This window comes from Protopterus annectens, chromosome 12.part0, assembly GCF_019279795.1.
Source record: "Protopterus annectens isolate FY-2018-M chromosome 12.part0, PAN1.0, whole genome shotgun sequence".
Lineage (NCBI taxonomy): Eukaryota > Metazoa > Chordata > Ceratodontiformes > Protopteridae > Protopterus > Protopterus annectens.
The window spans coordinates 1303149709-1303168163 of record NC_056746.1 but is presented as its reverse complement, the minus strand read 5'-3'; the positions used below and the strand labels follow the sequence as shown (position 1 = coordinate 1303168163).

At 42.3% G+C, this 18455-nt stretch overlaps 1 protein-coding gene across 1 annotated transcript in view; it reads left to right on the top strand.

The window, feature by feature from the left end:
* The first annotated feature begins 575 nt into the window (after nt 1-575).
* The window catches only part of LOC122817384 (uncharacterized protein SCO4629-like), a 154775-nt gene continuing 136895 nt past the window's right edge, over nt 576-18455 (top strand). The window contains exon 1 of the mRNA XM_044090575.1: nt 576-1065. The gene's annotated coding sequence lies outside the window, so the exon portion shown is untranslated. The remainder of the gene's footprint in view (nt 1066-18455) is intronic.

Genomic DNA, 18455 nt, shown 5'->3' with positions numbered 1-18455 from the left:
TTGTGTGTGCTACTACATGTTTCTTTGAGGGTATTGCATTATAATCTGTACTTTACCTTGCTTCTCTAAGTGGCAAAGCAGTTTAACTCCCTCTGCCAAGCATACCTGCCCCCCTTCCCGATTTTTAAACGTCACATGCAGTATTACATTTACAAATTAACTGCAAAATATTACCTTACAAATGTAAATATTCTTTTTGTACGGAAATCGCAGTAGTGATGTTTGTGCTGTGTAGGGTTGCCACCTTTTCAAATGCCCAAAGTGGGGCTTTTTTTGCAGAAACGTTGAGATTTTGCAGGGCAAAACATACCCACAACAAGTGCAAAGGACAGAGCTTCTCTTTTTTGCCAAAATAAGAGCTTATTCTTGTAGCATTTGAGTTGCGTATGCTATTTCATATAACATTTAGGTGTTTCAGATGTAAAATAACAGTTCTATGCAACTATTAAAGAAAACTTATAAATATTTTAGCCTAAAATCACAGGACATTTGCAAATTTTCATTTTTTTCCGCAGGACACAAATGAAGGACTGTCCCACGCAAAGACGGACGGGTGGTAACCCTATGCTGTGTAGTGCGATGTCAGCATTTTACGGACAGGAGTCTGTTTATAAACACTATAATAGCCTTGCAAGAATACCGTTATATTTTATTTTGCTGCATTACTGAACTGAACTGTTTCTGAAAGTGAAAACGTGTGGGAATGCAGCATGATGTACGGTTCCGCCAAATACATGATTCATTAACATTGGAAAAGAATGACATCTCCTTTCTGTAACGAAATTAAAAATAAATCATCTAATGATGACTGAATCTGAGAGATGATTTTTTTTAATGCTGAACAGTAATTACAGCCACACGTAGCCTTTTCCTTGTGGTGTGTGCTGTCCTGGAAAATGGCCGGATTCTGACCTAGATCAGCAGAGCTGAGACAGCATTCTGGTGTGCAGCAGCATCACCGTCATCCATCAGCTGTTTGCAGGCTTTCCACTGGGGAGCAAGTGAACCAGTTTATTTCTTCATAGAGTTGGCGTCCCTCCCCTTGAATTTTCGTTATTTGACGAGGTAAGATTATTATGGTTAGCTTTTGGAAATAACGCTGCATTGGGAAGGTGGACGAATAATAATATTATTTTAGTGATAGCAGCCAACTGGGAGTGTGAAACATCGATCCCTAAAGCCACAGAGAACAGCCATGGGATGCCACATTGAGATGAGCCGGTGAAATACAGTGAGTATTTCCCCGAATCGCCGGTAATATCTCGCTGTGGGCGGGGGTTAGCAACAAGAGTGTGATGCCGCTTGCTAGGCGTCAGGGAATCACGGGTTATACTCTACACTTAGTTGCTTTGGTCGTGGTGAATTATTGTCGTGACGTGATTCACACGAAATTGTTACTGATGTTTTCAATAAAATGTTGTCCTACATTTACGCTTGCTTGACCGGAACGTGAGGTAACATTAATATCCAAAGAACTGTAATTTACAGTTGTATGAAGAAGAGTTATTACACTGAAGCTAAACTTAAAGTCATACTGTAGTCATGACGACAGGGCGGTTACGGTCATCAGCCACACGCGCGCGCACACACACACACACCTGGGAAAGGCTGGCACAGGTTTACTAGCTATGTCCCCTTTTGCACAGACTGTAAGGTAGTTATCACTGCCGCCAGCCAACTCCTTATCAGCTACTTTAAGGCTCTTAACAAGGGGTGTCCAATCTTACTGTGTAATATTATTCTAAATGGTAGTTTGAGCAAGGCTGTTAGGAGTTGCCCGCACAGTGTCTCCAAATAAATATGCAAGTACTCTCAAAACTTAAATATCTCTGGACAGATCAGCCACAATGAAAGGTTTAAATATATTTAATAGTAAATAATAAAAGAACAAGAAAATACTTAGTATATATTCACAGTGACATCAGAGTTCAACATCACAGGAAATATTTAAAACAACATTGCAGGACAGTCTCACTATCTAAACTTCTTCTTCTGGCTTTTTCCCAGTTAGGGGACGTCACAGCGGATCACCTGTCTGCTCATGATTGGCAGTGGAGTTTTATGGTGCTGAGTTGCCAGCCCAGTGCCCAACCTTCCACAGAAGGCACACACATGCACACACTCATGCCTATGGCCAATTTAGAGTGTCCAATCCACCTACAGCATGTCTTTGGGATGTGGGAGGAAACTGGAGCACCCGGAGGAAACCCACGCGACCACAGGGAGGACATGCAGACTCCGCACAGAAGGCGCCCCAGCCGAGGATCGAACCAGTGAATCTCTTGCTGTGAGGCAGCAACGCTAACTGCTGCACCACAGCGGTTGCCCAGTCTCAATATCTAAACTAAGCTTTGCTATATTCCTGACTATAAGAGATTTATACTATTCCCTAGAAACTTACAGCAGATGTAGTGAATGGTTCTACAGAATACAGAATGCACTCTCTTTCAGAGAGTTCTCAAATTAATATCTCAAATATTACTGCTGGGATACCTTGCAGAATGATATAATTTCTTGTCATCTGTTTCTATGCCAGGTGAAACTCCCACCGCTGGAACTGGCAGTATTTAGCATCTACCTGTGAAAATACTTAGAACTCAGATCTTTGGCCGATGCTGGAAGTTATAAAACAATTGCATTCCTTCATACTTTCAGAGGTAGTAATTAGTTCACTCCAAAAAACTTTACAGAAAGCTTCTCAGCACAGATTCTGTCCCTGGCTGCATTGAAAACTAAAAAATATTGTCTTTTATTGTGTAGGTTTCAGTTATTTTTCTGAAATTAACCTCCTGTATTCCAGTTTCTACTGTTAAAATATATACATTTAAACACTTAAAATAGTGCATGTACATTTCTGTTCTTTTCCAGTAGGGAAAACTGTGGATCTATTTTAAACTCAAGCCTTTTGCAAATACCCTTTTCAACACACACATCTGTACAAGCAGTTTGATTTACACATGACATACAGTTCGAATACATTTGTAACACAACCATATTGCACAAATCCTTTCAATATTCACCAATGACATATAATTATTTACAAAATTCCAGCTAGCTAGCCTGGCTGTATCTCCTTTTGTCACATATATAAACAGGTTGCTTGGAGCAAGGGAGTAGTTACAGAGGGTGGTTCTGTTAAGGGTAATAAAAGCATTAAAATCATTCCTTTAGCCAAGTCCCTCTTCCCTTTTAATGCCATAGTGTAATCAGAGACTGTGCTAACTAAAACTGAATCTAGAAAGTTAGAGACAAATTACAATCTATGACCAGTTTACTCACACTTTGTATGGATTAACCAACTAATCAAAACTTTATCAATTAAGAAACTAAAAATGACTGACTGACTCACAAAAAGATCTACCAATAGACATCTACTAGATTAAATATTAATAAATACACAACTTTTAACAAAGATTGTTTTTGTATCAAATACATACTTCATCAGTTTGTGTGTCACAAACAAATCATAATATGAATAAACGTGTATAGATATAGAACTTGAAAACCTAAGTAGGATGAAAAAACATAAAAATAATTGCTAAGCTGGAAATACAATGATAAATGTTAAAAATAAAGCACTAAGGCCATAGGGTTCTGTTTAAGTGCGGCATCTAACTAAGAAGGATATTAGTTTGAGAGTGTAAGACTGCACTCAAGAGTTATTGCAACCTTTAAAACAGGGGGGAACAAAATAAAAAAATAGGCCAAGGCACATTATATGCACTATCAGACTTTCACTGCCTAAAAGGAAAACATGTAACAAAAGTGTTTAGTTTAAAATCTAAAGTAGCATTTAATGTGGAGTCATCAAAAATGATTAATGTATGCATGAGCCACCTCAAGTTTAATGCTTTTATTGCTCTTAACAGAACCACCCTCTGTAATTACTCCCTTGCTGCAACCTGTTTCTATACAAGGAATGTTTTTGATGCTTTTCATTATACTCAACTAGGATCACTTGTTTTGTGGGTTTCAGTAAAGGATATTCCATTTTAACTCAGCTGTGGACTACCTACTATTTTCTATTCGATTATTTTGTAGCACATATTTTACAGTTATATTTTATGGTTCAATTTTTATTAAGTGAAGTAAGTGCATAACATAATTTAGGAAGTGAACATCACACCCTCCTCTACAAAGTCTGAAACAAAAGTACAGCACTATTTTTCAAGTCAGATGGCAAACCCTGCCCTTTGAGGCCAGTACGTAATCAATAGCTATTTGGTTTTGTAGGGCTGTGACTTGGACTTCAGTCAATTCTCTATTTGCCATGCAAATGTGTTCTGATATTATATTAGCCATTTCAGGTAATATGAGGGACAACTGATTCACTCCCTGCATAGTTTACAATAAGCCATACTGCAGAGAAAAGAAACCTACTGCCTGCTGAGTGGGGTGTATGGCCTTCTTATTTCATAAGTTTCCAGCAGGTACGGAAAAAGAATGGAAAAATAGCTGGTATCATCAGTCCCACATAAGAACAACCTGATCAGTTTCTTGGTAAACAGGGTAGGCATAGTCTACACAAATGTAATAATGATTGTCTAATATTTCCATACCTTTTCTGCAGTCATACATCTTCAATCTGAGATCTTCCAATACAGAGTCATCACGGGTGTCATTGCAGTTGCTGTAGCCTACTCACACAGTTCCTTTTCTGGCATAACAAGTATCATCCTGTCTCAAAGTTGCCAATTGGTAATATATATTTTTCAGTCCAATCTGTAATGTTATGCCAGGTATGATTTTCTACAGCAATTTGCGTTTCTAAATCAATTTGTTGCCCAGGGCTGGGTAGCATTGGCATGCCCACTTGGCATCATGGGGAACAAATCCACATACTCACCAGATGAAAAGATTTAGATCAGTAGCATATTGGAGCATTTCTTCCTGGGCCTCCGCTGAAAATTGTCTTAGTTCCAAGTCGGATTTTCCCGGTCAACAAATGTTAAATAAATAAATAAATAAATATTGGTGCAACATTCAAAGAAAAAGGTTTTCTCTCATATCGATTGGGAGCTGTAGAAGAAGGAGACTCAGTGGTATCACCAGGAGGAGGTGTGGTGCCATTTTCTGTTGACTCGGGAGATGTTAAGCAAGTTTTCTTGCAATGAGAAGCATGGACCCAGTTCGGTATTCCTGCATACTTTACTGTGTTATGGGTAGTTAAAAGGATGAGATTAGGTCCCTTCCACTATGGTTCCAAAGATGATTTGCGCTGGAATCCTTTCACATAAGCCCAGTTGACTGGTCATAATTCACGACAATGAACTGTTGTGATTTGGGGAAGGGCATCCTTGGTGTACATCAGAGTGCAAATGATGTGTGTGTTATATCTTTAAGAAGCATGTCAAGGCTATAAGTGCACATGTAAATTCCGGACACGTGCAATCTCTAGTGCCATTTTGAAAGAGCAGCTAGAGAGAGAGCATGGAAGATCACAGTTGTTAGTTTGTATATTAGTTACTTAAGTTAAAGTCAGTAAACTTCTATAGTGATGTGTTTGTATAAAGTAAAGTTGCTTGAACAGAACCCATCAAGACTCTTCTATTGTGTCCTAGATAGGAGAGCAACATGGTACATTTATGGAAAGTCTGTAAAACAGGAACAAGTGCTGGACAATAGTTCAACCAAGCTTCATCGGTAAATACCAGTTCACAGTTTCTAACTGGAGGGGGAGGTAGCACTCTGATAAGACGGCCCATAACAGTTTCATGTGGGCATAGTTTATAAGTAGTGTTTACAGTTCCTTGCATACTCATCAAAGCCAGAGGCAAAGTATCTGGCCATTTCAGACTTGTTTCACTACAAATTTTTCTAGTTCTGATTTTAACAACCTGCGTAGACCTTTCAACAAGACCAGATGACTGTTGATGGTGGGGCAATGTTACTGTAAAGAAATTTTAAACACAGAACACAATTTCTTAACAATTTCAGCTGTAAAATGGGTACTTCTTTCTGAATTAATACTGTGAGGTATCCCGAAATGGGGAATGCATTCCTTTAGCAATTTCTTCACTACTGTTTCAGCATCACACTTAGCACATGGATAGGCTTCCACCCATGCATAAAAAACACAGACAATGACCAAAATATATGAAAATATAGTACACTTCATCTGGGTAGTACGGCCAAAGGTGCTACTAATTTGCCATCAGGCTGCCTCCATAATAAGTCCTTATGTTTTTCACAACCCGCACTGATCCACCTCGATTTCTTAGCCTCTGAAGTTTCATTCTGCAGAGCAATTAAATTATTAAAATTAGAAGGATTGTCAAGCTTTGTTGAGGTTTCTGCACAATGAAAACAAAAGTTTTAGTGATATTCAAACCAGCAACCTGCTTGCCAGTTACCTTTTACAGTCATAATATCTCCTTTTATGTGAATTTGCTCTTTTAACTACAGTTAAACCCTTTGGTAACAACAAAGCATCTAATAAATTCTTTACATGCTTTCCATTTTTTATCACAGTACCTGCTAATGTCAATAAGCCTCTCTGTCGCCACAGTTCCCCAAAATCATGGGCTACCCCGAACCAATAACAGCTATCAGTATTAGTGTTCACAACATTAACCCCAAACCAATAACAGCTATCAGTATTAGTGTTCACAACTTTATCTTTAGCTATTTTACAGACTTTTGTTAATACAGTCAGTTCAGTAACTTGTATAGAGGTAACTCCTTTCAGTATTTCCTGACACATTACTGTATTTTCAGTACATATAGCAATGCCTGCATTGAGATTTCCATTTCTATCTCTCCCACATGATCTATCCATGAACAATTCCATTTCTGCTTTGTCCATTGGTTCATCTCTCAAATCCGGTCTAGGAGAAAGCAAGTGGTTAGTTAATCATACAATCATACAGTTCACCTTCTCCTCTCACAGTCAGGTGGGATGCCGGGTTTTATACCTGGCATCGCTCACTGGTGATTGAAGGGTTAGAAATAAGCAACAGTTCATATTTTGTTAACCTGGCAGTTGAAAGATGCTGCGCCTTAGATTTTAGAAACAGTGCAGATACCGCATGGGGAACTGCAACTGTAAGTTTGTGTCCTAGGGCCAATGCTGTAGAGTGCTGTACCATCAGTGCAGCTGTAAGTTTGTGTCCTAGGACCAATGCTGCAGATTGCTGTACCATCAGTGCAGCTGTAAGTTTGTGTCCTAGGACCAATGCTGCAGATTGCTGTACCATCAGTGCAGCTGTAAGTTTGTGTCCTAGGACCAATGCTGCAGATTGCTGTACCATCAGTGCAGCTATAAGTTTTTGTCCTAGGACCAATGCTGCAGATTGCTGTACCATCAGTGCAGCTGCAAGTTTGTGTCCTAGGACCAATGCTGCAGATTGCTGTACCATCAGTGTAGCTGTAAGTTTGTGTCCTAGGACCAATGCTGCAGATTGCTGTACCATCAGTGCAGCTGCAAGTTTGTGTCCTAGGACCAATGTTGCAGATTGCTGTACCATCAGTGCAGCTGTAAGTTTGTGTCCTAGGACCAATGCTGCAGATTGCTGTACCATCAGTGCAGCTGCAAGTTTGTGTCCTAGGACCAATGCTGCAGATTGCTGTACCATCAGTGCAGCTGCAAGTTTGTGTCCTAGGACCAATGCTGCAGATTGCTGTACCATCAGTGTAGCTGTAAGTTTGTGTCCTAGGACCAATGCTGCAGATTGCTGTACCATCAGTGCAGCTGTAAGTTTGTGTCCTAGGACCAATGCTGCAGATTGCTGTACCATCAGTGCAGCTGTAAGTTTGTGTCCTAGGACCAATGCTGTAGATTGCTGTACCATCAGTGCAGCTGCTGTTACTGCTTGCAGGCAGCCCGGTAATCCTCTAGCCGCCAGGTCTAAAAATGAACTGTAATATGCAATAGCATCTGAGTGCATCACTGTGTTTTTGAACTAGTACTCCTGCTTCATACCCCCCACACATCTTTTTATGACAGAACAAAGTGAAAGGTTTCTTATAATCTGGAAGTCCTAAGGCTGGCGCTGTAACAAGGGCTTGTTTTAAGAAAGGAACAGTGCTTTCTTCCTTTTCTTTCCAGGGTAGTGGCTCTGGTGTGTCTTGCTTCGGTATACCCATCAAAGGTTTAGCAATTTTTGCATAATTTGGTACTCATTGCCTAGAGTATCCAGCCAAACCTAGAAACGCTTGTAGTTGCATCTGAGTAACAAGGTGGGGTGCCTTTATGATAGCTTCAACACGTGGAGACAGGAGATGCCTCTCCATATGAGGTGGGGTGCCTTTACAATAGCTTCAACACGTGGAGACAGGAGATGCCTCTCCTTATGAGGTGGGGTGCCTTTACGATAGCTTCAACACGTGGAGACAGGAGATGCCTCTCTCTCTATGTGAGATTAAGTGTCCTAAATACTTTACTTTAGGTGGCCATAACTGAAGTTTTTCCTTTGATACTTTGTGTCCCTCTTTTGCTAATTCAGTCAGTAAATGTATGGTATCCTGCTGACAATGTATTAATGTATCTGAAGCTATAAGTAAATCATCTAAGTATTGTACCAATACAGATTTGCATGGAAACTAGATTTCTTCAAGATCCTGCTTTAAAACTTGTGAAAAGATTGAGGGACTATCAACAGAACCTTGTGGCAGTTGTAGCCATGTATCTTAAATTCTCTTGTATATAAAGGCAAATAAATACTGGTTCTCTGGATGAGCATAGGTTCATAGGTTCATAGGTTCATACTAGGCTATCTGCCCAAGGGCATTTATAAGCCTAGCCCAGAGTTTTGTGGCTTTGCCACCCCTTTAGTTTGAAGGATACTATGCCCATTATTTTGCTGTGCCTCTGTCAAGCAGTGACACTGAGGTAATCCCTGGGGTATATCTGCGATCTCCCATCCATTGGTCAAGATTTCTCTTGAACAAGGCCAGCGAGGTGCTCTGCCTCACATGTACCGGGATTTTGTTCCACAGCATAGGGAGTCTTTGGGTGATGAATCTGTCCCTCCAGCACGTCCTATTAATAACCGTGTTAAGGTTAAGGTTAAGGTTCCTTCAGTCGGGCAGCATAAGACATATTTTTGAGACCCTTTATCCTTTTGGTGAGGAACTTTTGGGGCCTTTCCAGTTGCTGCAGGTGTCGGGTCAGATACATTCCGAATGGGGCATTGTACTCAATCATTGATCTGATGAGTGATGAGTACAGGGGGACGATGACCTCCCTTGATCTAGATGTGAATCCCTTCATGATCAGGTGGGCAATGTAGAAGGTCTTCCTAACTACTTTGGCAACGTGAGTGTCAAACAAAAGGTTACTGTCAACCTGGGTCCCCAGATCCCTGATAACCTCTTCTGTGCTCAGTGGATTTCCCCCTATATGGTAGCTAGGGGTAACCTTGTTTTTCCCGAAGGGTATGACTATGCATTTTTTGGCGTTTAACTTTAGTCCATGGCTCTGGCACCAGTTCTATGAGACCCTTTTGAAGGATATCTGTGTCAGATGTGTTCTCGACTATGGCACCCAGTTTGCAGTCATCTGCAAATTTTGTCAGCCATAATTCTCCTGTGTTTGCTTGTACTTCTGAAAAGTAGATGCCGAACAAGAGTGGGCCCAGGACTGAGCCCTGTGGGACACCACTTGTGACAGGCTTGGAGTCTGACATGGCGCCAGCAACTCTGACCCTGTGGGTTCTGTCACTTAGCCAGTTTGCTACCCATCTTGTGACATATGGGTTTACATTTAAGCTGATGAGTTTTTCAATGATACCTGAGTGGGGTATTGTGTCGAAAGCCTTTGCCAGGTCGAGGTAGGCTGTGTGGACTGCCTTTCCCTCATCAATGGCCTTGGTGACTGTTTTGAAAAAGTCAACCAAGTTTAAAAGGCATGATCTGCCTTTGACAAAGCCAAACTGGGTTGGATCCAAAGTCTGCAAGTCCCCTATGTCTTTATTTATGAGTTCCATTATGATCCTCTCCATAGCTTTGCAGATCAGGCTTGTCAAGCTGATGGGACGGTAATTTCCAGGGTCGGTGGAGGCACCGCCTTTGTGAAGTGGGACCACAGTTGCCGTACGCCACTCCTTGAGTACATATCCTGAGGTGAGGCTAAGATTAAACAGCTGTCCTAACTGTGGATTTAATTCCTCATTGAGTTCACGGAGCACACAACCGGGGACACCATCTGGTCCCATGGATGCTGTGTTTTTCGCCTTGGAGAGAGCAGTTCTCACCTGAACGTTAGATATATTTGGGGGGCTACAATCCTCTGGTATAGATATCTCTCCTTTTGGGGGGGAGGGGGGGAGAAGTTTGCACTGAACCTGTCAGCCAGTATGTTGGCAATGTCTGTAGGTTCAGTGATTTTTACATCATTTTGAACTAATTCTGAGCATATCTGGGAGTTTCCTCCCAGGTTTCTGACATAGCTAAAGAAGGCCTTATGATTGTCTTTTGAGTCCTTAGCGATTTTTCTCTCAAAATTTGCCTTGGATGATTTTATGAGAGATTGTAGTTTTTTACTTATAATGATCAAAGGTGTCTTACCTTTTAGGGATTTTGCTCTATCTTGTAGTAGCTTCCTCCTTTTGTTGTAGAGCTTGTTTATGGCTGGGGTCCACCAGACTGGACGCTTGCCTTTGGTACAAAGAGTCTTTGTTTTGTTTGGGATTGCCTGATCCATGCAGTCCTGTAGGTGCTGGTAGAAGGCATTTGTAAGTGATTCACCGGCTTGAGTAATGGTTTCCGCGGGCTCGGGGGCCTTAAAAGAGACCACACTAGTCTTTAGAAGTGTGAAGTCGGCTTTTGAGAAGTTCTTCACTGTGGTCTTTTTTATCTCAGGTGGGGCGGGATGTGGACTTCCAGTGAGATTAGTTTATGATCTGATCTCACCAGTGAGGGGTATACTTCCGGTGTTGAACATTGTGACCCCATGTTCGTGATGATGAGATCAAGTATGTTTTCACCTCTTGTGGGGATGGTGACTAGTTGTTCCATGGCATTTGAGTTTATGAACTCTAGGAACCTTTGGGCTAGAGTGTTGGGGCTTGAGTAGTGATCCCAGTCTATATTCGGGTAGTTGAAGTCACCTAGTATGATGGTGTTTGGAGATACATTTATCCCCTCCAGTGTTTTCAGGAAAGTTATGTGAGGTTCCTGAGTTTGAGAGGGTGGCCTGTAACATGCTACAAATTGCAGAGCAGTCTTGCCTATGGTTGATTGCACCTGGGTGGTCTCCGATGCATCATGCGTTGCCACCAACCTTGAGGTGTGGGTGTCCTTGATGAATATGGACAGCCCCCCTCCTTTCTTGGTGGTGTCCGGATTTTGGGGCCGGAACGCATGATATGAGGTAAAACCTGATAGTGCTGGGGTGCTCTCAGGAGCCTTGAACCAGGTTTCAGTCACAGCACAGACATCGATGTTCTCCATACTGAGAAGGGCCTCGAGTGGGTGCATCTTGAGGTTGAGACTTCTGGCATTGAGCAGCATTACCCTTAGTTTTTTCCTTTTTTTGTGTTCTAGGGTGGTAGGTTTAGAATTTGAGCCTTGCCTAAAAAAGGCACTATGGGGGTGGCAAGATCCTTTGCCAATATCCAGAAGCCCAGGGGTGACAGGTGCAAGCCATCCCTTGCGAAGCAGCGTGGCTTGTCCAGCATGTCATCCCAGGCAGACAGACATTGGATCCCCTTTGAATGACACCAGAGTTTATGCCAATTATTAAAGCTGATCATCTTATCTCTGTATTGTGGCATCATTCTTGGTGAAGGTAGGATACTGCTCAAGGTCAGGGTCATACCTGCCTGGGCTACATAATCAGAGAGCTCCTCTATGTCTCTTCTCATGTGGTCCAGTGAGGTACGTCTCAGGTCGTTCACACCAGCGTGGACAATGACTGAGTCGTACTTGTACCTGCTGTTGAGAGACCTGAGTGCTTGCGTTATGTGGCGGATTCTAGCGCCCGACAGGCAGCTTACTGTGACCTTCTCCTTACTCAATCTGGTGAGCGGGACGTCGGTGTGTCTGACTATAGAGTCACCAATGACGAGTGTGTCTGGCATTGTGTTTGGCCTTAAGGGCTGTGACTGTTTGGCACACTGACTATGTGGTCTATGTGTTGCATGTGTTGTGTCCTGAGGTGGCAGTTGTTTGGGTGTCTGCTTTGGTGGCCTCTGCTGTTTTGGTAGATTTTTGATCAGAGCCTCCAAGTATGTCTTTGTGTGTTTATGTGTATGATTTGAAGTTGTGATAGTACTATGTGAGACTGGGTTTGTGGTGTGTGTGGTTACCTTCTCCTCCTGTCTGGTCTTGCCAGTCCTATGTTGAGAGAGCTCAGCCTCCAGTTTGGCTGTATAGTTGCATCTCTCGCATGTATTTGTGTTTTGTTGGAGAAGGAGAGGGTTGTCTGTGTACATGAGGCAATTGTAACATTGCCTCAATATTCCCAGATTCACCAGCTGAGCAGGAGAGGACACTAGCAACTGATCCCTCGACATGCTAGAAGGAATAGACAAAAACTTTTAAAAAGACACCGGGGGGGTGTGGGTGATTGAGAAAGGGGTTTTAGGCTGGTGGGGTACTATGTATAATAAAAGTGCTATATCAAAGTAAAAAAAAGTACTTTAGGAGCAAGTGCTAGGCTTTACAGATAGAGAATAGTCTACTTAGGAATCAAGTAGAGCTGAACTTTTTAGATATAGAATACGCTGGTTTGATCAGCAGTACAGTTCAAGGAAGGCTGTTTTAAGGGAAAATTTGAAGAGTGGACTTTAGGTAGCCCGAATAGTTTAACCTTGATTAACCGCCGCTGCTCTTGTGTGCTCCTGTGGCAACTCCGCGCTAAAGCTGAACATAAATCTGCTACAGAAAAGTAAGTAGCCCACAGAGGTATGCATCTCAGTACAGTTGCTGGCTCTGCTACTACAGGGTATGAAGGGATGACATCTTGATTTACTGCTCTTACGTCTTGTACAGATGTGTGTGTATCTCTGCCTGGCTTGGGAGTATTACAGCAACTATGTGTTTTTTGCTATAATTCCCTGCTGAAGCAGAGATTCGGTTACAGTCTGATTCCCTGTTCTGCCTGTGTTTTTTAAAGGATACTGTGCAATGTGAGGAAGTGGCTTCATAGGTTCCACTTATATTTTTACAGGTATGGCAGGTTTTAATAGACTTACCTCATTAGAATGCCTTGCCCACAAAATGTTAGAAACTTGTAATAATCTGTCGTCTGCGGTCAAACATGGCTCTTCTGTTTTTCCTCAGTAACACTAAATATGACAATCACTTCATCTTGTTCAGATTTGGCAGGTACATCTAGATAAATGCCATCTGCAGTGCAAAAGATAGTACATCCTAATTTACAAAACAGATCCCTACTAATTAAGTTTTCTGGAGCCAAAGTGTTCAATAGAAAGGCATGCTTATTCACAGTCAATCCTAAAGAGACTGGAATAGGTTTAGATACAGGAAAAACAGCAGAAGTGTTAGTGACACCCACTGCTAATACTTTTTCAGTTCAGATCACTTATTTTCAACACAGTCACACCAGTGTAAGTCAGAAACAGAATATATTTTTTTCCTACTTTTAACTTTATAAAAGGTCCTTCTTGATCTACTTGCATTAGCGCTCTTATGTTTACCTCATCCACCCCCCCCGAGAGCTGTCAGTACAGTCCTCCTGACATTCGCTGCCACTCTGAGGGTGGGGGTGGTAGAGAAATGTTGGAAGGATTTTGATTTTGTCACTGCTGTATTTGGTATTGCTGTTGTCGATTAGGGCATTCTCCTTTCCAGTGTGCCATTTGTACAGAATTGTGACAAGCCCCCTCCAAGCTGTTTTTTTGCTGAACATTCATTGCTGTTCTTCTACCATGCCTACCTTGCCTATCTCTGCCTCTACCTTTGTCTCTACTCCTTCTTTCAAAACTTTTTATTTCCACCTGCATGAGTTTGTCTTCTGCATCTCTTATCTTTTGATGTACTTGATCCATGTAGTGCTTTGCATGTTTTATTAACTTACAGGATCATATGATCATAGGAAGTTAATAGGCTATTGGCCCTGAGGCCCTTACAAGCCTAGCCAAGAATTTAGCCCATGTTCTGACAAGTCAGCACCCAATGCCCCTGTCCAGCAGGAACACAGGTGGAATCCCAGGAGTGTATTTTCTGTTCCCCATTAAGTTAGAGAGAGTCTGTTCCAGAGAAGGGAGAGTCTCTAGGACACAAATTTGTCCCTCCAATAAGATCTATTGATGTCAAAGACTAGGTTGAGGTCACATGTGTGAGTTACTCGAGTGGAGCTTGACTTGCAGATATGCAGCAGTCTCATCAACGCGGGGTCTGAGATTACTTTGTATGCCAGACAAAGTTCACCTCTGAGGAGTCTGTGTGAGACTGATTAGTGGGACCGGGCTTTTAGCCTATCTGTGTAGGGTAGATATTTGAATCTCTGGAATCTACTGGTGAGGAACCTCTGTGGTTTCTCCAGCTGCTGCATGTGCTTTCTGAGGCACATATCAAAAGGGGCATTGTACTCTATAATGGATCTTATAAGGGAAGAATACAGGAATGTTATGACCTCCTTGTCCCTGGATGAGATACACTTACTAATGAGGTGGGCCTTCTAGAAAGCTTTCTGTACAACGGCGGCAATATGGTGGTCAAATGTCAGTTTGCTATCAGCCTGGGTGCCTAAGTCTGTCATGACTGATTGCATGCTTAGGACCTTGTTATAAATGTGATAATTTGTAGGGACATCACTTTCCCCAAAGGGGATGATGATGCATTTTTTGGCATGTTTCTGGCACTAGTCATTTGTTTGGGTGAGACCTTCTTGGAGGATGTCCACATCACTAGGTGAATTGATAAAAGCCCCCAACTAGCAGTCATCTGCAAACTTGGTAAGCCATAGCCCACTGGTTTTGGCCTGCATCAGAAAAGTATATCCCAAACAACAGAGGCCCCAAGACCAGTTTGCTACCCATCTGGTAACATATGGATTGATGCCTAGTTGAAAGAGTTTATCTATTATACCCGAGTGGTGAATAGTATTGAAGGCTTTGGTCAGGTCAAGGTAGGTGGTGTGCACTGTCTTCCCCATGTCCGTGGCTTTGGTGACTGTTTCAAAGAAGTTGACCAAATTTAACAAGCATGACCTCCCCTTGACAAAACAAAACTGTGTGGGATCGAGTGTTTGGAGGTTGCCAATGTCCTTGTTATTGAGGTCCATGATAATCCGCTCCATGGCCTTGCAGATCAGGCTAGTTAGGCTGATGGGTGTGTAAATTTCCTGGATTGGTGGAAGCTCCACCTTTGTATAAAGGGATGACAGTGGCTGTCCTTCACTCGGCTGAGATGAAGACAGTACTTATGCTTTGGCTGAATAGGGTGCCTAATGGTGCTGCAAAGTCCTGCCTGAGTTCATGTAGGATGCAGCCTGGGATGTTATCAGGTCCCATGGAGGCTGTAGATTTTGTCTTTGAGAGGGCAGTGATGACTTGCTCTCTAGAGATAAGGGGAGGGGGGGGCACGTGCTGGGGTTACCCTGATTTACTGATGGGGGGACAGAGGGGTGAAGTTTTCATTGAGCCTGTCTGCCAGCAGGTTGGCTGCATCTATGTCATTTGTGTATGTGGTGTCCTTGACCACCAGTTCGGAGCAGATATGAGTGCTTCCTTTGAGATTGTGGACATATGTGAAGAAGGCCTTATGATTGTCTAAGTAGATGAGACCAGTTTGGACTCGAAGTTTGCTTTTGCAGATTTCACTAGTGCTCTTATCTGCTTGTTCAGGCTATGGAGAGATTGCTTCCAATTAGGCACCTGCTCCTTCTTGGTCTTTGACAGGAATTTTTTCCTGTTATTATAGAGTTTATTTATTGCAGATGTCCACCAGACAGGTTTACTCTTCCTTGAGGAGGATCATTTTGTCCTGTCAGGTATTCCCAATTCTGTGCAGCTATATAAATGTGTACTTTGGTGTAGGTTTGGACATATGTGCCAGTTCCTATAGAGGGGAAGGAGGCTGTGAAGCTGTTTATACCTGCCCTCAGCAGGTTGTAATCAGCTTTGGAGAAGTTTTTTTGTTTGACTCTAGTTAGGGGGTGTTCGGGGCAGATGGTGACTTCAAAACTGACTGCTTTGTGGTTGGATCTTACTAGGGAGGATGACACCGTAAGGATGCTGCAGTGGTTACTCATGTTGGTTAATACAAAGCCTAAGATATTTTCACCTCTTGTGGGGGTGTCGACCAGCTGGTCCAAGGCATTTGCAGTGGCAAAATCTGGGAATCTCTGGGCATTTGTGTTTTGGCATGCATAGTTCTTCCACTCTATGGTTGGATAGCTAAAGTCGCCCAGGATCAAGGTAAAGGGTTGAATCTTGATAGAGTCGAAGAGGTCCAGATAGGTGGAGTGGGCATCATGAGTCAAAGTTGGGGGCCTGTAGCTAGCTATGATTTGAATAAGGGTCTTGTCAATGGTTAACTGCACCTGGAGTGTCTCCTGTGTGTTATACTGTTTGACCATGCTGGTGTTGTGTATGTTTTTTATATATATTGCAACTCCACCTCCTTTTGCTTTGCTGCCCACGGTTTGGGGTCTGAATGTATGATAGGTTGAGTAACCTTGTATGGATGGAGTGCTGTCTGCAGCTTTGAGCAAGGTTTCTGTGACTGCACAAATGTCAGCATCTTACAGGGTTAAGAATGCTTGCAATGAGTACAGTTTCATGTTTAGACTCCTAGCGTTTATCAGCATGACCTTTAATTTCCATTTTGATGAAATTTTCATGTTGGAAGTTTTGACCTCGTGGCATTGCCTAAAAAAGGCACTATGGGGGAGGCAAGAGCCTTTGCCAGGAGCCTGAAGCCCAAGGGAGACAGATGCAGGTCATCTCTGGCAAAGCATTGTGGTTTGTTGATCATGTCTTCCCAGGCTGTCAGGTGCTAGATCCCCTTGGAATGACACCAGAAACTAAGCCAGTTGTTAGTCAGTCATTTTCTGTTTGTATTGATGCATCATTCTGGGTGACTGTAGGATGCTGCTTAAGGCTAGGAACATACCTGCCTGGGACACATATTCAGTGAGCTCAATCATGTCTCTTTTCATATAGTCCAGGGAGGTACATCTCAAGTCATTCATGTAAACATGGACTATGACAGAGCCATAACAGTACCTGTTGTTGAAAGACTTGAGTGTATGGGTGATATGGTGGATTCTGGCACCTGATAAACAATTAACTGTGACTTTCTCCTTATCCAGCCTGGTGAGGGGCACATCTGTGTGTCTCCCAATGGAGTCTCCTATGACTAATATGTTGGGTTTATGTTTAGGCCTTAGTGGCTATGAGACACAGGTGTGTGGATTATGTGTGGTGTGGTGGGCAGTGGAGTTCACGTGTGTTTTTGCCTCGGAGGAGGTCTCCTTTGTTTGGGTATGTTTTTGTTGAGGACCTCTGCATATGTGGGTGTGTGTTGTGTAGGTGTGGGTGGTGTTTGAGGTGTGGTGTTTGTGTTGACAATCTTCTTAGTGCCAGATATACTGGCTTGTGAGGAAGAGAGGATCGACTCTAGGTTCTTAATTTAATTGCATCGCTCACAAATTGTGTTCCTAGGTGGTAGTAGTTGTTGCTCGTCTGGTCAGCATAAAACAAATAAACATTTGTAGGCACTGTTCAAGCAGCTTTATTACACACAAACACATCAGAAATAAGGCTTTGTAACTTAAACTTAAATAAACTTATAAACAAACTGACTACCACACTCATGTATGTTAACACTCTGGCTGTTCTCTCAAAATGGCACTGCTGCCTGCACATGCTCATTATTTATATGCATGTGCTACATCTTGAAATGCTTCTTAAAGGTACATACACACGCTCTGATATACATTCTCCCTCTTTGAGAAATGATCCATATATGAAATGACAGTATTCAATGACACGCAATTTACAGAAATGATCTTTTGGCATACAGTTATACAGAACTAATTATTTGACATGCAATCATACAAAGTCTGAGACATATAAAACAATTTTGTCCAAGTTGCTGTGTATTTTACACTAGATCTTGAAATACAACCTGATTGTGTAACATAAAAGTCAGAATTGGATCTAGTAACGGGGACTGTCTTCAAGAAATGTTCCATTTTTGGGACATCATCAGGAATGGCAATGGATACTGCAGCACGTTATTCGGTATGAACATTGTCAGGGTTGTTCTGAGATCTAGAGTCTGTATCACAGGTACAATGCTGCGATATTGTTTCTGATACAGGAAATAGATGTCTGCGATTTCTCCAGTACTCTGTTACCCTCAGATTCCACTAAGTAGGATCTGGGCATGGTACATATACCCCTCACTTGACCAATTCAATTAAAGCCTTTCGCCATTTGCATCCTGAATGTCTCTCCTTCTTTTAACGGATGAAGAAATCTGCTCATTTTATCATAGCTGGACTTCTGAGAAGAAACGTCTTAAAAAGTTGGGCTTTGATT